This window comes from Ailuropoda melanoleuca, chromosome 14 (genome assembly GCF_002007445.2).
Source record: "Ailuropoda melanoleuca isolate Jingjing chromosome 14, ASM200744v2, whole genome shotgun sequence".
Classification (NCBI taxonomy): Eukaryota; Metazoa; Chordata; class Mammalia; order Carnivora; family Ursidae; genus Ailuropoda; species Ailuropoda melanoleuca.
Window position 1 is genome coordinate 12,434,698 of NC_048231.1, and position 17,337 is coordinate 12,452,034.

The 17,337-nt window shown below is 43.7% G+C and overlaps 1 long non-coding RNA gene across 1 annotated transcript in view; it reads right to left on the reverse strand.

Annotated features, from left to right (window-relative positions):
* Positions 1-12,568: 12,568 nt before the first annotated feature.
* Positions 12,569-17,337, reverse strand: part of LOC117795978 — a 41,925-nt gene continuing 37,156 nt past the window's right edge. The window contains exon 3 of the long non-coding RNA XR_004620184.1: positions 12,569-12,730. This is a non-coding gene — a long non-coding RNA (uncharacterized LOC117795978). The remainder of the gene's footprint in view (positions 12,731-17,337) is intronic.

Below are 17,337 nucleotides of genomic sequence, written 5' to 3' on the forward strand. Positions count from 1 at the left end.
TCCGGTTACCCATGACCTGTCTTCCCCGCTGGGCCGTCAGCTTTCTCACTGCTTGTGGTGGGAAGTGCTAGGTTCTGGAGATAGCACTCTGCACACAGCAGCCAAAGGAGTCCTTCTAAAAGGCAAGTCAGTTCTTATCACTCCTCCATTCAAAACTTTGAACAGCTTTGCAACTCTCTCAGAATAAACTTCAAAGTCTGTGCCAGGGCCTATTATGCCCTACAAAATCGGTTCTCTTCTGTTAGTCTCCCCCCTCTCTTACCCTGGTCTAGCCACACTGGCCTCCTTGCTCTTCCTTGATCACTGTCCTGCCTCAGGACCTTTGCATGTGCNCGGTTACCCATGACCTGTCTTCCCCGCTGGGCCGTCAGCTTTCTCACTGCTTGTGGTGGGAAGTGCTAGGTTCTGGAGATAGCACTCTGCACACAGCAGCCAAAGGAGTCCTTCTAAAAGGCAAGTCAGTTCTTATCACTCCTCCATTCAAAACTTTGAACAGCTTTGCAACTCTCTCAGAATAAACTTCAAAGTCTGTGCCAGGGCCTATTATGCCCTACAAAATCGGTTCTCTTCTGTTAGTCTCCCCCCTCTCTTACCCTGGTCTAGCCACACTGGCCTCCTTGCTCTTCCTTGACCACTGTCCTGCCTCAGGACCTTTGCATGTGCTATTTCTTCTGCTAGGAAAACCACAAGTTTCACTCCTTCAGTTTCTTCAGATCTCTGCTCACATGTGACCTTACAGAGAAGCCTTCATTAGTCAACTTATCTAGCCCTGATGTGTTTTTTCCCCCACACTATTAAGCAGTTTGCTAATTCTTAGCAGGCACTGACTGAGGGTCCTACAAATTTAATTATTATTTCTTCTGCTAGGAAAACCACAAGTTTCACTCCTTCAGTTTCTTCAGATCTCTGCTCACATGTGACCTTATCAGAGAAGCCTTCATTAGTCAACTTATCTAGCCCTGATGTGTTTTTTTCCCCCACACTATTAAGCAGTTTGCTAATTCTTAGCAGGCAGTGACTAAGTGTCCTACAAATTTAATTACGTTCTGACACTATCTACCTGGGGATAGTGTCAGACCCCCCACAGATTAAGGGCTCAGTCCCTCAAGACTGCCCCCATTTTGGATGCCAAGTCCAAGTCCAAGTTGTCACCTGTGCTTCTGACCAACTGGCTATAAATCTCAGGTTCCCACAACTCCCTCCACAGGTTTGATTAATTTGCTAGAGTGGCTCACAGAACCAGGAGAAACATTTGCTTACATTTACGTTTATTATAAAGGATGTTATAAAGGATACAGATGAACAACCAGATGAAGACGTACTTAGGGCGAGGTCGGGGAGGGTTCCAAGTGCAAGAGCTCCCGTCCCTGTGGAACTGGGGTACGTGGAACCCCTGTCCCTGTCGACCCCCCAGCACGTGAATGCATTCACCAAGCCCTAAACTCATCAAATCTTGTTGTGCAAGAGTTTTTACAGAATTTAATCTTCAGCACCTCACTTCCCCTTCCCAGAGGTCAGTGGTGGAACTGAAAATTCCAACCTTCTCGTTACTTGGTCTTTCTGGTGAGCGGCCCCCGTTCTGAGGTGATCTCCAGGGCGCATTCTAAGTCACTTCTTTTAGCATCAACTCCTGTGTGTGCACAGTGGTTCCCTATGAGTAACAAAAGACACTCACACCACTCAAGAAATTCCAGGGGTTTTAGGAGCTGTGTGCCAGGAATCGGGAGACTAAGTATATTTCTTAGTATTTCACACCAACCAAACCCCCATCTCATCTGTATCTCTCCTCCTTGCCCGCTTTATTTTTCTCCATAGCCCTTTTCACCACTTGACAGATAATCTGTACTTATTGGTTCATTTGTTTATCGTTGTCGCTTCCTCTCTAGAAGATGAGCTCCAGGAGAGCAAGGACTTTGTCTATTTTGATCACTGTTGCGCCCCCGCCAGTGAGAACAGCACCTGGCTTAAGAGTACTTTTTTTTTTTTTTAAAATAATGATTTATTCAATTGTGGGATCCTGGAAAGATTCGTGGAAGAATCTCAGACTGGTACATTGCTGCTTATTTTTAGTAACATTGCCCCTGGGTGATACATTGACTCGTACTTTCTGGTAATATCCTTCCAGCATAGTCACTCTTTTTTACTAATCCACGTTTTTTGGTGGAGAAAATAGTCCCCCGGGCCACAGTTCAACACTTACAATGTGCGGGTAGGAGCAGCTGTTGAGAAGAGGGGAAGGCGGGGTCTGAGGTGACTATAAAACCTGCCCGTGCTTTGCCACGCTCTGAGAAAACGTAAAGGTATTTTAATACCAAAGGTCAGAGGCACCGTTTATTTTATCCTCTTTCCCTTAGAAGAAATTACTTTTAATTTGAAGAACATGTTCAGATCATTCCATTGGTAAACAAAAGGAATTTGAAAGTGAATGGATTAACATACCCATCTTTGCTCAGTAAAAGCCAATAGAAAGTTCCCTTTGTTCCTTCCTGTCTTATGGAGAGGATAATTCCAGAGGTTAAGGGTAACTCTCTGGGATTCCTGACACTTCCAAGTGACAGATCAGGCTTGTTGTGGGGGTGGGGGAGTTCACATCCATTAGAAAGAGAGAAGAGGGGGACAGAGCCTCATCTGACCCCTAACATTTCCACAAGAAATGCCATCTCATGGTTAGGATAGAATTGAACCCACTTCCCACCGGATGTGGGAATACAGTGGCCGTTGCGGCTGTATTCTACCTTCCGCCTGACTCCTGGCTCACTGCTTTGGCTGGAGTTCTTTAACTTCCTGGGGGCTCCGCTTCCTTATCTGTACAATGAAGCCTGGACCCTGTAGGACAGATGGTCATCAGCACAGGCTCTGGAGCTAAGGGCTGGGGTCTAACCCTGGCTGTGTCATGTCTCAGATTTCTGGTGGGGGGGACCTGTGTAACATCTCTTTGCCCCGGCTCTCTCACTTGGAAAATGAGGAAATGAGAGTGCCCACCCCTTACGGTTGTGATGAGGGTAAGTGATGGTTTCAAACTCTCTGGCCCACAGTAAACATTCAGTAAGTGCTGGGATAAGGAGAAAATTCTGTTGTCTCCTCTGCTACTCACACCGAGCACGTCTGTGGCCAGGTGGATGGGTGATTTTTCCACATCAAGCAATTTTCTGACCCCAGCTGGGTGTCCCACAATTTAATTCTGACACCGTCTACCTGGAGATAGCATCAGATCCCACAGGTTACGGGGGTTGTGTGGGCCCTGGGTAGACTAGGGGTAAGGCTCCCAGGGTAAACTTGGGACAGACAATGTCAGGACAGGCAGGCTCTGGATCCTAGAAGCCATTTGTGTGGTTCTTGTCACCAACTCATATGTCCCTGAGCAAGTTTCTAATCCAGAATCTTTACTGTCTCCCTTGACAAGATCATGGGGAACAACTGCCAGTACAGCTGCTCGGTGGGTTGTCGGCGTGGGGATGAACCAGTGGTGGGAAAGGGCCTTCTTCGGCAGGCGCGGGCCTGGCAACGAAGCCCGGCAACGGGGTGAGCGCTGACCCTTTGCCCAGCACTGACTCTTCGCTGAGTCCTGGCTGGGTCACAATGGCAGTGTTGACACACAATGATGTCAGGGGCTAAGAAAACATGTCAGAGATGAATGATTCACAGACAGCAGCTTGGATATGTGCACTTTGCGGAGACAAGAGAGGAAAAGCTAGCAAGCTCCACACGTCCCATACCTGTTGTCTGACCATCTAAAGAATTTGCCTGCAGGGACGTTGGTGAAAACCACGGCCTTCCTCCTTGGACAAGATCTGGAAAATGTGGGGGAAAAAAAGAGAGAGGGGGGAAAAATAGCTTACAGATTGCAAAGGAAAATGCCATATGTCTCATGAATTAAGCAAAAGTTCTGGCTGTTAGTAAATAGAAGGGCTGCTCACAGAGCAGGGAGTGGGGCTCAGAGTCCATTGGGGTGCCAGTTGTGGCTTCAGAGGGCATCACGAGCTACAGCCAAGGGAACTGAGTGGCATCGGGCTGCATTCCAGAAAGACCACATTTCTAGGGAAGGAAGGAAGTGAGTGCTCTGGCCTCTGTCGCTCCTCATAGCTGGTGGGTTAAAACCCCTATTATGGGCCTACAGTATGGCCCTACTGCCCTACTATGCATAGATCCTGCAAAGACAACTGTTGAAGCCATCTTGCTATCTACCTGGGGTAGAGACCTAGAAGTTAGACCTCCCGGTGAGCACAGAGGGTTTATAGACCCATAAATAAATGGGAGGAAAAGGACATAGAACAAAGGTCCAGTGAAGGAGATGAGGGAAAGGATAAAGACTGAGTGCGAAGGAGATTGCAATCCACAATTGGACACCTTGTGCTAATCGCTGTGGTGGGAGGCATTAGTAACCCCATTAGGAAAGCCCAGTACACAAACAGGAAATAAACCCATGATGGCTCTAAGGCAAAAGTCAACTATTTCAATATAACAAAAAGCCCAAAAAGAGGGATTGCATGGAAATAAAGAACATTCTGGGGTAGTTCATGAAGGCTGCTGGAAGGAGTAAGATTTGCGCGAGGCTGAGTGTGTAAGGGGCTGAGAAATATAGACTGAGTACAGGAGAGACGTGGAAGGTTAAAGGCCCCATTTCAAAGGAGGCTGAGTTTTGCAACAAAATGCTTCACAGCATTTTGAGCACCTGGGTGGCTCAGTCAGATAAGCATCTGCCTCCAGCTCAGGTCATAATGCCCTGCTCAGCGGAGAGCCTGCTTCCCCGTTCCCTCTGCGTGCCACTCCCCCTGCCTGTGCACGCTTGTTCTAGCAAATAAATAAATAAAATCTTTTTTAAAAAATGCAGTAGAAACACAAACTGAGATGTGAATCTCAACATCTTGATTTCTAGCTCTGTTACCCTAGCGTTCACTAAAGCTGAATTTCCTCACCTATGGAATGAGAATTATGATATCTCCTTCCTGGGTTTTCGTGAAAAATAAGACAGTGTATGTTAAAGCACCCGACCAAGGGCTTAGCCCACACTTAATACCACCTAGCTGCCTTTCTATTTCAGTCTTTAACGTAAACCCATTGCTCAGACTTCAGTCGGTGTAAAGTCATGTTCTTTCGCAACTGACAGAGGTCATTACTTGCCCAGAGTTATCCTACGATCTCAGGTTCTAAACAGAAAGTGATTCAATAGGCAAAATATTTTAAAAATAGAAGTGTGACAAGGACACTGTATTCGCTTCTATCCCCCGGCTTCTTAAGAACGGGAACCACATGTGATATCCTCAGTGCGGAGCCCAGAGCCTGGCACAGAGATGAACCTTGATAAATTTTTTCTAAATGAATGAAGGAGTCTGGTGAGGGGGGGCAGCCAAAGAATTAGATTTGATTAGACAGAAAGCACTCAGAAACTTAGAATAAGCACAACAGCAACAACAACAACAAGAAAAACAAAAGCACACACACGAGGCAGAGAAGAAAGTCTTCATAACCCAAACAGGATCAGAAAGAACAGCCCCTATCCTTGGTTTCGTAACAAAAGGAAAGAGCAAGAATGGAAATGAGAGAGAGTCTGAGAGAGTCATTCCTGACTTGTAAAAAGCCAGAAGAATTCTAAAAACCAGAACAGCTGAGTCCTATGTATCATGCTAAGAACAGTAGCAAGGGCTTTCTCAGTAATAGGAGGAAGGAGAACAAGGAAGACAACATCCCTTTGTTCAGGGCAAGATGATAACAGAGGACAGAAAGCAGAGCTATTGGGTCCCGCAGGCCTGCTGGCTCCCCCCGCAGAGAGGAAGCTCCTCGTCCTGGCAGATGTCCTGCAGGGGCTGGTGAGCACCAGTGGAGGCCTGGGGCAAGAGCTCACGCATCTCAGGGGATTGGAGCGTCTCAGCCAGAGTGAGTTACATCACAGGGGTCAGAAATAACTTGTTGCAGATACACTAGCTGTCCTGTTCTTGGTGATCTTTGACAGGCCATAAAGAATTGCAGTGTTGTTCTTAACCCAAAGGGGAACAAAGGATAAAAAAAAGTGAGATATCAAAATGGCTGAAACCAGTTGTTTCCAAAGGTTGGCTCTCAGATCCTTCCTGATGCTCTTTTATTTTTTATTTATTTATNCCACGCAAATGGACCTCAAAAGAAAGCTGGAGTAGCAATTCTCATATCAGATAGACTGGATTTTAAACTAGAGGCCATAGAGAGAGATACAGAAGGGCACTATATTATTCTTAAAGGAAGTATTCAACAAGTGGATATGACAATTATTAATATATATGCCCCCAACAGGGGAGCAGCAAGATACACAAGCCAACTCTTAACCAAAATAAAGAGACATATAGATAAGAACACAGTAATAGTAGGGGACCTCAACACCCCACTATCAGAAATAGACAGAACACCCTGGCAAAAACTAAGCAAAGAATCAAAGGCTTTGAATGCCATACTCGACGAGTTGGACCTCATAGATATATATAGAACACTACACCCCAGAACCAAAGAATACTCATTCTATTCAAATGCCCATGGAACATTCTCAAGAATAGATCATGCTCTGGGACACAAAACAGGTCTCAGCCAATACCAAAAGATTGAAATTATCCCCTGCATATTCTCAGACCACAACGCTCTGAAATTGGAACTCAACCACAAGGAAAAACCTGGAAGAAACTCAAACACTTGGAGGCTAAGAACCATCCTGCTCAAGAATGACTCGATAAACCAGGAAATCAAAAAACAAATTAAACAATTTATGGAGACCAACGAGAATGAATACACAACGGTCCAAAACCTATGGGATACTGCAAAGGCAGTCCTAAGGGGGAAATACATAGCCATCCAAGCCTCACTCAAAAGAATAGAAAAATCTAAAATGCAGTTTCTATATTCTCACCTCAAGAAACTGGAACAGCAACAGAGGGACAGGCCTAACCCACTGACAAGGAAGGAGTTGACCAAGATTAGAGCAGAAATCAATGAATTAGAGACCAGAACCACAGTAGAGCAGATCAACAGGACTAGAAGCTGGTTCTTTGAGAGAATCCATAAAATTGATAGACCACTGGCAAAACTTGTCCAAAAACAAAGAGAAAGGACTGAGATTATTAAAATTATGACTGAAAAGGGAGAGGTCACGACCAGCACCATTGAAATTGCAAGGATTATTAGAAACTTTTATCAACAGCTATATGCCAAAAAACTAAACAATCTGGAAGAGATGGAGGCCTTCCTGGAAACCTATAAACTACCAAGACTGAAACAGGAAGAAATAGATTTCTTAAATAGGCCAATTAACTATGAAGAAATTGAGTCAGTGATAAACAACCTTCCAAATAATAAAACTCCAGGCCCAGACGGTTTTCCTGGGGAATTCTACCAAACATTCAAAGAAGAAATAATACCTATTCTCCTAAAGCTATTTCAAAAAATAGAAACAGAAGGAAAGCTACCAAACTCATTCTATGAGGCTAATATTACCTTGATCCCCAAACCAGGCAAAGACCCCCTCAAAAAGGAGAATTACAGACCGATTTCTCTAATGAATATGGATGCCAAAATCCTCAACAAGATCCTTGCTAATAGAATCCAACAGTACATTAAAAGGATTATCCATCATGACCAAGTGGGATTCATACCTGGGATGCAAGCATGGTTCAACACTCGCAAATCAATCAATGTGATACATCATATCAACAAGAAAAGACTCAAGAACCATATGATCCTCTCAATTGATGCAGAAAAAGCATTTGACAAAATACAGCATCCTTTCCTGATTAAAACCCTTCAGAGTGTAGGAATAGAGGGTACATTTCTCAATCTCATAAAAGCCATCTATGAAAAGCCTACAGCAAATATTATTCTCAATGGGGAAAACCTGATGCTCTTTTAAAAAATGCAGGCAGAATCTGTGGAACTCAGATATGGAAAACTGGTCGAAGTGGACATACTCTGGGTGTCATAGAAATTGAAGGCTAGGAACACCCCCATTTTGCCTCCCTGCTCTTCCCCTGGAAAGGGGACATGTCTCGAGGCACTCTGTTGAATCCTACATTTCTAGACCCGTAAGGTTGACATTTGCTGAATCAATCATTCATTAGCTCCTACGAAGGGAAGCAGCAAACACTGGGGCCAGCAAGCAAGGGTTGCCCAAGAGGAGGCAAGGCCAGGCCAACCTCATTGTCTTCTCCATAGGCTATCGGTGGAATGTTGTAACAGCGTTCATCTGTATTGGGGCAACGTATTTGACACCATCTCTCATTAGAACTGCACAAACAAAATGAAGTTGCTACTATGGGGCCATCAGGCAGCTGCAACACTGAGACCAGCCCCAAAGGTTGTTGGTTAAATGATTAATTCAAGGGGCTTCTGGATGGCTCAGTCAGTTGAGCGCCTCCCTTCAGCTCAGGTTATGATCTCAGGTCCTGGGATGGAGCCCCGCATCGGGCTCTTTGCTCAGCGGGATTCTGCTTCTTCCTCTTATTCTCCTTCTGTTCTCTCTCTCTCAAATAAATAAATAAATAAATAAATAAAATCTTAAAAAAAAAAAAAAGGTTAATTCATGTCCTGGGGACTTTCCAGTGGCCTGCCAAGGAGCTCTCCTCTGTCAGCTCCATCTGTGGCATTTTAATGAATAATCCTAACAATAATTACTGTTCGTTAGGCACTTCATACATGTAAGGCACAGTGCTAAGCTCTTTATATCCAATCCTAAAAGTAGGTGCCATTTTTATCAGAGGCTCAAAATGGACAATAAGCTTGTTCAACATCTCATAACTTGTAAGTGGGAAGTGAGGACGTAAACCTCTGGCTAAGGGACTCCCGATGAGGACATTGGTGACATGCCTATGACATTCAGGGAGAGCTAATGAATAGGATAATAAAATTATTATCTGGAAAGATCGACAGTTCAAAAAGATAGACCAAATTTAAAATAAGGAATATAAACAACAAATAACTGAAGTTCTAAAAAACAAGCAAAAAAACAACTGCAAAAAAAGTTACATAAATACAAGACAGGAGAAAGATGGCTTAATAGCAGTGCATATGAAAAAATTGTGGATGTTTTTCTTTAAAGATTTATTTGCTTTGAGAGCGTGCAGACGCACAAGTGGAGAGAGGGACAGAGGCAGAGGGAGAAGGAGACAGAGAAAATCTCAAGCAGACTTCCCGCTGAGCTTGGATCCCAACACAGGGCTCACATCCCTGAGATCATGACCTGAGCTGAAATCAAGAGTCGGACGGTCCACCGACTGAGCCACCCAGGTGCCCCCCAAAACTTAGAGGTTTTAATTAAAGACAAATTCATCACCAGTAAATGGTGAAATATAGCTGCCAAAAATGTTAACATGAACTCAAGCCATCTTCATAGACTAGAGCATCCAAAACAGAGGAAGGGCCTGGTCTGCCGGGACCTGCAGTGCTCATTGCCTTGTCTGCCATGTTCTGCGCTAGGAATCACGTTTGAAGATGGATGGTGATAAGGAGAAATCCAATCAAGATTGCAAAAGGCGTAGAAGTGATCTGGGCATACTCATCTCAGAAAGGAGACGATAGTGGGAATGCAGAGCTGTTTCCAAACCTATCTGGGCCCCTTCTCAGGTTGCTGCGTGGAACAGGACTGTGTTCTGCTCCAGCAGAGAGACCTAGCCTGTGGCACATTCGCCTGCAATATCATCCATGCCTTCTTTTCTGTCGGTGTTCTTCTCCCTCTGCCACCTGCTTGTAAAGATCCATGTGAGTGCCCTTAGGGTTTGCCCTGATAATCCAGGACAATTCTATTTCAAGATCCTCTATCACATCAGCAGAGACCCTGTCTCCACAGAAGGTGATAGTCACAGGTTCCAGGGACTGGGGCGTGGGTAGCTTTGGAGGGCCATCTTCCAGTCCACCATATGTGGCATAATCCTGGAGCCTGAATCTGAGACAGTCCCTTCCTGGTTCTCCAGCCTAATGACCGTAGCAGCAGTGGACACTGACTGATACACCAGTTCTGAAATGTCCTTCTGGAAATCGTCCTAGAAGCCCAAGCCTGAAGCTGCTCCCCAGGCTCCTCCGTTATTGTACTTGCACCCATCCCCCCCTTTGCTTGAACTGCAAGAGTGTTTCTGTTATGTGCAACCAAAGCCTAATGGATACATACAATGGTCACATGGTGATGGGGATCCTTTGTAACCATCTCTCTCTATTTTTATCTGTGTATCTGCATAACTGAGCTACAAATTTATTACACTCATATGTACAAAGAAACAAAACCACCTTTTTAAAAGTAAGTGCTCTGGTTATAAACTCGTTCAGCTATGTGGTAACGATCATTGTGGTGGATGCCATATGAGGAGAGATTTAAATTTTACCCCAATCTGATTAAGCTTGATTCAGTGGTTCAAGATGTTCACTGAGATCAATTCTGTCTCAGGTTTCCTCTCCTCCTTGCTCCTCTCCAAGGTAGAGTCTGTCTTAATGGAGTAGGATGGATTATAGGAGCTCATGGTGGCATCAGCAGGGAAGGGAAGACAAAGTTCTCAAATCCATGCTCAGCTACCCAATCACCATTGATCTCTGCTTTGAGCTGTTTGTTATAAACTTTTTTGGACCAGTGGCTTCTGAGGCACACAGCACTGGCGTTCATGGTCTGGTCTTAATGTCCCACACAGTCAGGCTTCTGCCTGTCTACCGATCCTATCAGCCTCTCTACATTCCTATCCTCAGACATGCAGGAGTTTCTGGGCCCCTTGTAGACCACACAAAGCCATGGGGGATGAGAAACACTGGCTCAAGTTTAACCATCTACTTGGGACATACCAATGTTGCTGCACTATTGTCATGTGCCCCCTTGGATGCAGCATTCAGGACCACTCTAGAGACCGAAGACAGCCTCCTCACAGGTTGGGGTGGGGAAGCCCTCAAGTTCTTGGCCTCCCCTCAGCTATCTGAATGTTCTAAGGCTCCCTCTGTGCACACAAGTCTGGTTCTGAGGCAGGCTGGAAAACCAGAACCTTGTGTCTGACCTTCTGGATCCTGTCTGACCCTTCTTTTCCTACTATAATTTCAGGAGCCAGAATTGGGAAGATTTGGGGGTTTCCATTTCATCTGCAGCACATCTGTCTTCTGATGTGCTCTTTCTAGAATACCCAAACTCAGGGCATGAGTATCACATGCAGGAGAGAAGTCCCCTGTATGCCAGGAAAGGAGCTCTATGATTTAGTATTGATGTTAAAAAGGGAGATAACAGGGGCGCCTGGGTGGCACAGCGGTTAAGCGTCTGCCTTCGGCTCAGGGTGATCCCGGCGTTGTGGGATCGAGCCCCACATCAGGCTCCTCTGCTGTGAGCCTGCTTCTTCCTCTCCCATTCCCCCTGCTTGTGTTCCCTCTCTCGCTGGCTGTCTCTATCTCTGTCAAGTAAATAATAAAAAATCTTTAAAAAAAAATAAAAATAAAAAGGGAGATAACATAGTTTAAAAATCCTTCCCTCCCTCCCTCCCTTTCTTTCTTTCTTTCTTTCTTTCTTTCTTTCTTTCTTTCTTTCTTTCTTTCTTTCTTTTCTCTTTCTTTCTTTCTTTCTTTCTCTCTCTTTCTCTCTCTCTCTCTCTCTCCCTCTCTCTCTCCCTCCTTCCCTTCCCTTCCCTTCCCTTCCCTTTCCAGATTTACTTGTTTATTTTTTAGACAGAGAGAGAAAAAGCGTGTGTGTGTGTGGGGGGAGGGGTAGAGGGAGAGAATCTCAAGCAGACTCCCCACTGAGTGCAGAGCCTGATGCAGGGCTTGATCTCATACCCCTGAAATCATGACCTGAGCCGAAATCAAGAATCTGGACCCTTAACTGACTGAGCCACCCAGGTGCCCCCCAAAATCCTTTTCTTTTGTGATGTCTGGTTTTCATGATTATTTTCTTGTTTGATATTGAAAGGTCAAGGAATTCAGCTGTGACTAACACTCCCTGTTGCAGGCAGCGCCTGTTTTTTTTCCCCAGAACAATATTCCTTGTAACTCAGCATCTCAACCCTGCTCATGAAGGCTGCTGGGGAAACAATTCAGAAGGAAATTAGAATAGATCAGTTTAATATTCAAAAATATTATCTGTTAACCTATGTATTAAGAGATGTCTGGATTCATATCAACTAAATTTTATTCATGGTTACTTTTGGATTCAGGCAATTTAGGTGAAGTGATTACTTTATTCTCTATGCTTCCAGTTATTGCTTAGATTTTTAAAAATAAGCAGTAGTCTAATAAAAATGTCCTTAACAATTTTGTTTGGATCCTTTCTCTATGCAGCTACCCCTTCCCCTTTTTTTTCTATGTCAAGAGCTAACATCTTAGAGACTCTCCACAATTCAACATTCACTCATTCATTAATTTATTAGGCATCTACTGTGCTTCATGTCATATGTCAGGTATTAAGGATACAGAAATGAACGAATGTCATATTTGCCTTTTAGGCAGCCACAATTTAGTAGAGAATGCAAAGCACACCATTCTAGCACATTCTAATAATTATGATGACATGATTTTCTGACCTTACATGTCATGAAGAATTGACTCAGTTTCACAACACGTCTTTATTAATATATTTATTATTAATTCATGAGCCAGGCCCCAGGCTAGGTGCTGGGGACAGAAACACATCATTTCAAACAGAGGGTTTCTCCCCAGGAGGCTCTTGGGGCTTTTCAAGCCAGCAAGACAAGTTTCCCCGTAAAGTCTGTAGGACAGAGTTCACAGGCTGGAAACTTCACCTTCACCCTCCAGCCAGCTGGTCTACCTGCGGGAAGCAAGAGCTGTTCTAAGAAGTCAGAAGTGACAGGATCTGTGTCATAGATCAAAGAAAACACAGTGGCAGGATGGACATCTACATAAAGCTTGGTCGGGTCTCTCTAGCCATCAGGGAGGAAGTGACTAAGGCAGGGAGTCAGAGTTGTGCACTGTTCCACATAGGAGGACTTTCTTCAAACCTGGTGTCCACATTGGAGCTGACTCACTGGCTTCCTCCTATGGTGTCAGAGCTGACTCTCTCCTGAGTGCTGTGCTGAGCTAATAGATTGCTTGTTTCAAGGTAGATTGCTGAAAACTTGTTTCATTTCTCCTTTCTATTTCCAGGTATGTCACTGACTTGCTGAGTCATATTTGGCAAGCTCAGGATCTCTCTTTTCTCCCTGTTTTTCCATCTGGATAATATGGTTTATAAAGAGCTCTAAGGCATTTTGTTTCCAAAAAGGTATAAGCATACAAAAATAATTGTGTTGTTTACCCCAAGGTTTTTATCTGTACATAGCTCAATTAAAACAGTATCTTACTGCAATAAAAATATTTTTGTCTATTTTGTTCTTCACTGGGATGAGAGCTCTTTGAAAACAGGGACCACTTGTTTACATATTTCTATTCCTAGCACTCTGCATCATACAGTATAATGAAGCCAGGTATTCTCTGTCTGGTCCTTGGACCCCATGGGAGATCCATGTGTATTGACAAGTGGCCTGGAAGTCTCATGATGTTTTGTGGTGCATTTGGGCACCTTTTCAGGTACAAGGTCAAAGCTCTCGTCTGATTTTCAACAGTGTGAGCCCCTCCCCCGCAAAAACCAAAACCAGATAAAAACCATGAAGGAGGTCCTAGGACCTGCTTATCATACAGGTAATTGTGCAGCTGCTACTATTTCTCAACACTGAATTACTAATTCTGGTCATTCCTCAGAAGTATGAGAGTTCTAGAGGAACTTACACAGTTTCATAATATCTGCATTGTCCATTTAATACCAAATTCAAAGGGAGGAAATAGAAAAGAAAAGGTTGAACACCATGACCATCTCACGGACACTGAAGTAGAAAGAGACAGGAGGGTGATCACTTAATACTATGCTCTTCCTCTGGCCAAATGGCAATATGCCCAGGTAATCTATTTTAATTTAATAACAATCAATATGCTGAATAAATATTTGATGGTGATAAGTAGGAAGCAAGATGAAGGAAAAAGACAGTACTTTAAAGATACCACCATGAACATTTTGCTAGGACTTAATTTTGTCATAAATATTTTAAGAATATTTTTGGACCTGAGTTATAAATATGACTTCTAAATGTATATTCTTCTGAATTTTTTAAGAAAAGCAAATGTATTAAAGAGAGCAGCTAAAAGTATAGTCAATGTTTCTAATTTTATGTAGCTTTATTTGTTGCTTTAAAAATATCTGCTTCTCCCCAGTAGACCCAAAGTACCATGTTTCGTTTTGTTTTGTTTTATTCTAACTAACATTTTATACAGAGCACGGGGCTTTATCTTCATTGATGCTTCAGAAATATTACTGGCAAGAATGAATGGGAAGTATCTAGATACAAATAACTTATCGAATGTCTGCAGTAGGGTACTTGACAGTCTGTAGTATTGAGTCTAGAACTAGCATCATATGTAACGGATGTGCCACACCTACTTTCTGGTTTTGGAGCATGAGGAAAACACCCAACTGGACTGCGAAAGTCAGAAGTCTACTATTTCTTTAATTTTGCAGAATTTTCACTTTTACCCTCATTATTGTAAAATAAAACAGATTTAAAAGTCCACATAAAACAAATGCATAGCCTAACGAATTATGATAAGGCTAACAATCTTGCAACCAATAGCAACAAAATAAAACTTGGCCAGCCACCTGTCCCAATTACGAGCTCTCCCTTTTTTCTCATCCTTCCCATCCCAAGTGACCCCTCTCCTGACTTTTATGGCAGTGGTCCTCTGGACCAGAGGATTCATCCCCACCTGGGAACTTGATAGTAATGCAAAGCCTTTGTCCCTATCACAGATCTGCTAAATCAGAAAGTCTGGGGGTGGAGCCTAGCAATCAGTGTTTTGAGAAATCCTCCGGGTGATTCTGATGTGTGTTTAAAGTTTAAGAACTATTGTTTTACAGTAGTCACTTACTTGTGTTTCTTTAGTTTTATCCAAAGTATACATCTCTAAACACTATAGTTTATTCTTGACCATTTTTAAGATTTAATGTGTCTTTTAAGACTCTTCCAATGGAAAGTTTTTCTTTTTAGTGCTTCCTTTTCCTTACAATTTATCTGTGAAAGAACCCAGGCTATGTGACCTGTAAAGTTTCTCACAGTTTGGACTTTGCTGATTGAACGCAAATCTGAATTTGAATACGTGAACTTGCTGATCGACTCCGTGATGCACTTCAACATATTCTTCTGTCCTCTGTATTTCCTGCAAATTGGCAGCTGGATCTAGAAGTTATAAAATGTGTGTGCATGCGCAGGTGTGGGTGTGTGTTAGTTATCCGTTACTGTTGAACAAATTATCCCAAAACATAGCTGCTTAAAACAAGAAACATTTGTTATCTCAGTTTCTGTGGGTCAGGCATCTGAGGGTGGCTCACCCGGTGGTTCTGACTTAGGGTCTCCCATAAGGTGGTAGTCAAGATGTTGGCCCAGGCTACAATCATCTGAAGGCTTGACCGGGGTGGAAGGTTTACCTCCAAGGTACCGCACTCTATACCTGGCAAGTCGGTGCTGGCTTTTGGCAGGAGGCTCCAGTTCCTTCTCACATGGGCCTCTCTGAAGACCTCTTTGAATGTCCTCGAGCCATGCCAGCTAGCTTTCCCCAGAGCGAGTGATCCAAGGGAAAAAGACAGAAACCACTGTCTTTTATGCTATAGCCTTGGAAATCACACTCCATCATTCCCAGCTATACAACTGGTTACATAAGGGCGGAGAAGGGACTACACAAGGGCAACGAACATCTCCAGGACAGAATCATCAGGGGCCATCTTGGAGAATGGCTAGTATTTAAAGGTAGAATACCTCACAAACTAATAGTGACACTTGCACTTCACATGCAGGATTTGAGGGCTTTATTTAATCTACTCTGTATTATATCGCTTTTCTTTCACACTGAGAATCTAGCAATTAGAATACAGTAGTCTCCCCTTATCTGTGGGTGGGTTCCAAAACCTCCAGTAGATACCTGAAAGCTCAGTACCAAACCCTATGTATATACTATGTTTTTTTCGTATGCATACATACCCATGATTAATTTTACTTTATAAATTAGGTGCAGTAAGAGACTAAAAAGAAGTAATAATAAAATAGAACAATTATAACAATATACCGTAATACAAGTTATGTGTGTGCGGACTCTCAAAACATTATATTGTATTTACCTTTCTTCGTGTAATGATGTGAGATAATAAAATGCTTACATGATGAGATGAAGTGGGGTGAATGACAGGCACTGTGGCTAGTGATGTAGGAAAGACGTTAGGGTTCAAAGCCGAAGGCCAAGAAAGAATTCTTGGGATGTCTTTGGTGCAAAAAGGTGATTTTATTAAAGCACGGTTGACAGGACTCATGGCAGAAAGAGCTGCACTGGGGTCATGAGGAATGGCCCATTATATACTTTCAAGTTGGGAGGGGGCTAGGGATAGCGTAAGTCTCTAAGGAATTTTGGAAGCAAGGTTTCCAGGACCTTGAGAGGGTTAGCTATTGTTGGGAAAAGGTCATTTATTACTCTCTAATAAAACCTTAGTCATGAGACCCTTCAGATGTATATCGGTGGACCATATGCTTGGGGAATGATTGCCAACATGTATCTTTAGGGGTTTAGGGATAAAGGATATTTCTAAAGGAATTTTTATATGCTAAAGTAGACTTACAGATCCTGTTTGGGTGGGGGGGTGGGGGTTCGGGCTAGGATTGCCTTTGGCCCTTAGCAAAGTATTCACATTGAGGCAGTTGAGTCCCTAGAGGAATGTCACTCTGCCTGTTTCAAGGACTTGTCAATGGGCTGTAGGTAGTAAGGAAATTTAATAATTTTTCTTCTGCCTTTGTTTCCCACATCAGCTTGCATTTGACTACCACCGACCTTCTGACAATATGTCAGAAGGAGGACTGTGGCTTCCAGACCCAAGTTGACTGCAGGTCATTAAAATCATGGAAAATAGAAAGCATGGATAACCAGAAGTAACTGCTATATGTCATGACTGTCCATTTGTTTTTAGGTTAGCTCAGGTCTTTCAAGAGGCAAACACCCTGGGATTAGACATGCAACGGATTTGGGAGGGGAAAATGGAGAAGGGGAAAGGGGAGAAACAAGAGAGGCAGGGGTAGCCTGCAGACAACAGTGCAAGTCTAACACCTATGAAATGAACAGGGGAAGGAAGGAGGATGGTTTAGGAAGAGCCTCAGACTGCAGCCCACTGATAAGAGAGTTTCAGCCACGTGCCTGGAGAGCCCTGGAGCCAAAAATGTCAGTTGCAGTCATGTGACCAGCAGGAAGAAGGCTGGACTAATGCCACTCCATGGTGCTTATTCATTGGCTGGGAGCAGCCCTGGGGGCGTGGCCTCAGTGTGAAACGGGGGGGGGGGGGGGGGGGCGGGG